The sequence below is a fragment of the Leopardus geoffroyi genome, chromosome E2 (genome assembly GCF_018350155.1).
Source record: "Leopardus geoffroyi isolate Oge1 chromosome E2, O.geoffroyi_Oge1_pat1.0, whole genome shotgun sequence".
Classification (NCBI taxonomy): Eukaryota; Metazoa; Chordata; class Mammalia; order Carnivora; family Felidae; genus Leopardus; species Leopardus geoffroyi.
Genome location: NC_059335.1, coordinates 32061241 through 32064711, shown reverse-complemented (window position 1 = coordinate 32064711; position 3471 = coordinate 32061241). Strand labels below are relative to the sequence as shown.

The 3471-nt window shown below is 48.2% G+C and overlaps 1 long non-coding RNA gene across 1 annotated transcript; it reads right to left on the bottom strand.

The window, feature by feature from the left end:
* Positions 1-590: 590 nt before the first annotated feature.
* LOC123578405 lies at positions 591-2299 on the bottom strand. The gene is made up of 2 exons (XR_006702371.1): positions 2035-2299; positions 591-1025 (listed from the first exon to the last, which is right to left on the bottom strand). It is a non-coding gene; the product is annotated as an uncharacterized LOC123578405 (long non-coding RNA).
* Positions 2300-3471: the final 1172 nt, after the last annotated feature.

The following is a 3471-nucleotide window of genomic DNA, read 5'->3' as shown; positions in this document are numbered from 1 at the left end:
GGAAGAAAGAGCAAAGGAAAGGCAAGGGAAGAAGAAAACGGAGAGGAGAGGAGAGGAGGGGAGGGGAGAGGAGAGAAAGGATTTAAAGGAAAGGAAAGGAAAGGAAAGGAAAGGAAAGGAAAGGAAAGGAAAGGAAAGGAAAGGAAAAAGAAGAGAAAAGAAAGAAAAGAAAAGAAAAGAAAAGAAAAGAAAAGAAAAGAAAAGAAAAGAAAGGAAAGGAAAGGGAAAAGGAGAGAAAAGAAAGAAAAGAAAAGAAAAGAAAAGGAAAGGAAAGGGAAAAGGAGAGAAAAGAAAAGAAAAGAAAAGAAAAGAAAAGAAAAGAAGAAACAGCACCTATATTCAAGGAAGATGATTTTCCTCAGCCCTGTGCACAGTTACTTCCTAAATACCATCACCTGCAGGCTTAAAACTCCTCCTGAATGAGGACTGCCTTCATTTAAAAGGAAAATAATTAGTCAATTAATTATTTTGTTTTAATGTCACTGCTATCGTGTGCCGGAAAAATCAACAGATGATTCGTTAGCTTTATTGGCATGAAGATGAGGTTGATTTCCCCCCGCTTTGGAGGCAGAGAATGGTTACGAAACAGATAACGATAATAAATGTTTTATTGGTGAAAAAAAAGAAAGATCAAATCTTTAATGAAATCAGGATGGGCTTGGAGATGAACTCCGTCTGAACTCCCCAGGATTCATGGAACTTCAATTAAAACAATTTCAGAAGGGCAGCTGACAGCAAGGGGCTTGGAAGTATAATTAAAATTGAGCAATATTTTAGCACCAGGTTTTCTAGCCAGATTCTAAAAAGGCGCGGCAGCCCAGGGGAGGAGGGCAGTGGGGGTGAGGGGGTCCGTGAGGAGGGGCGAGGGTTCCAGGCATCACAGGTAAGAAATCCCACAGATGCCCAAATCCCAGGCGTCAGCTAAGAGTGTGTGATTTTCAACCCACTGTTTTCACCTCTATCCACATGATTGTGGAAAACTGGCTTCTTGGGCTGGAGACTGGGGCTTTCAATCTGCAAACAGCCTTTCGGCAAGTCAAACACAAGGACGACAGTCAGATCATTAAGGCCACGCCATGATGTCGTTACAAGCATAGCCTCCAAAGCCCGAGTGCTTGGGTTCGAACCTTGCTTCTCCTTGTACGCGCTGTGCGACCTTGGCCACGTTACTGAACCTCCCCAAGCCTCATTTTCCCAGCTGTGAAATGGGATGGTGACAGCACCGAGCTCTCATTGCTGTTGAGAGGCTTTAACAAGACATTTCATGTCAAGCGCTTAACGCCGTGCCCGGCACCTAGTTAGCACCCAATAACTGTGAGCGACTATTGTTATTTACTGGGGCCGAAAATCAGAAAAGTTGACTCCAGAAAATCCAGCCTCTCCTTTTAAAAGGCAAAGCCTTCCACCAGATGTGGCCCCAGCACGAGCACGGCACAGACAAAACAGAAGAGAAATGGGGGCCTGGGAGGACCTTTGCACAGAAGACACTGAATCCAGGAGAGGAGAGCTGGGGCTCACTTCTTACGGAGACCTGGGTGGGTGGGTGTGCAGCTGAGACTCTGGGTCAGTCTTTCTTCAGGCAAGAGTGAAAGGAAGCAAGAGAGAAGGAAAGAGGAGGTGGAAAGAAGGAAGGAGGGAAGGAAGGAGGAGAGGGAGGGAGGGAGGGAGGGGAAGGGAAGGAAGCAAAAAAAAAAAAGGGATGGATGGGGAAGGGGAGGGAAGGAAGGAAGGAGGGAGCTTTGGTCTATGACACTCTCTGGCCCCAACTTGGCTTCTTGGCCTTAGATCCCATGAGAGCAGTCTCCCTGCCAAACGTCTCTCTGATCTCTCTTCCTTGGCCGTCCAAGAGCTCTCTCTACCACTCTGAGAAGCCACATGAAATGTCACGGAAGGGTTTTCCATAGCATGCCCAAGGAGAAGCCATGGTCACAGACACCCAGCTCCACGGGCACAGGGTGAGCAGGGTTTGCCCATGCCCGGCCCCCCCCCCCCCCCGGGATGCCTGAGAACCACCTAGAACAGATCAACGCTCACTAATGGCCAAACCCAACAGGCAGCAACATCCTTTCTCTCTGTCCAGGCTCCGACTTCTCGTGGATCCAGACAGTGGTGTTCCGGATCCCAACGGCCTCCTGGAGAGGCCATCTCTCCACCCCACTCCCTGCATACTGAGGGCTGGGTCCTGACGCAGCAGTTTCCTGAGGTTTTATGGCCCCTTGAGGCAGGAGCTCCATGCTGGCTTTGGGGGAACTGCTAGCTCATGATTTTAAGTTGTCAACTTTCTAATGGCATAGAGAATCCCAACCTGTGAGTAATAGAAAAAAAAAAATTCATTGCATATCCTTTGGACGGCCTTCTGTGATTTTTTTTTATAGCTGCTGCAGAATTACCGTCCAAATTTTATTGGGTCCGGGTTATTAAAATGACTTTTAATTCCCTGAGAACACGGTGATAGACAGCCGGGCAGGGAAGCTGAGGCACCGAGATGCTTTTCTTTTCTTTCTTTTTCTTCCCCCCCCCCCCCCCGTAACTTCTTGCAGATAAGCCACACGCAGATAACCAAGGATTGACTGTTTGCATTTCCAATTAAACCATTTCCTCTGGTGTTTGGCAGTTACTCCTAGACTTCTCCTGGTTTACAGTACACAGACCAACACTCTTTTAATATTCCAAATCCATTAGACCCTTTTCTTTTCCCTCATGAACAAAGGAGAAATGTTTTTGTGCAACTTTATGGAAGCCATCAATCTCCCCGAGAGCCTGGCTACGCTCAACAGAACCCACATTATAACTTATGCAAAACAGAGGACGGGAGGCGTGGGGGGAAATCCCGCTTTTCTTTGAGCAGTAGCAACGCATTAAAGAAAACATGCACTGCTGTTGCAATTCACATTGGTAAATGGATTTTTCCCGTCTGAAACATTGTTTTTCACTAAGAGAGGCTTTTAATCCCCTTAAGTTCCATTCTAATCTGCCTGGGAAGTGCTCGTCTCAGGAATATAACAGTGATGATATAACAGATTTAATTTATTAGAACGAGACAGCAGCCAGATAGCAGAGTGCACAAGAGGGCACGCCCGCCAGCTGCATGGGACTGTCACTCCCAGGTGGAGAAAGCCCGGCCGGTCGCCTCACCAATCCCACCCCACCTTACCACCGCACACCCAAGTTCAGATTTCAGCTCCCTGGGCTTTCTCTGGAGCAAACGCCCCACCTTCGTGGAGAAAGTCATTCTCTAAAGGCCACAGGAAGGTTGAGGAAGGCAGGCCAATCGTCTGGAGAGACCGCTTACCCTGTTGGGACCAATGCCCTAAAGCTTGGCAAAGGGCCTCGGTGAGCCGTTCGTCTCCCAGCGCCTAGTCTGATGGGCCACCTTGGCAACAGATGGTCCCGAGGAGCCAAGACTCAGAAGGACAGGAGATGCAAAGGCGGCTCTTACCACAGCCGATTCCATTCCCAAGCAAGACGGGG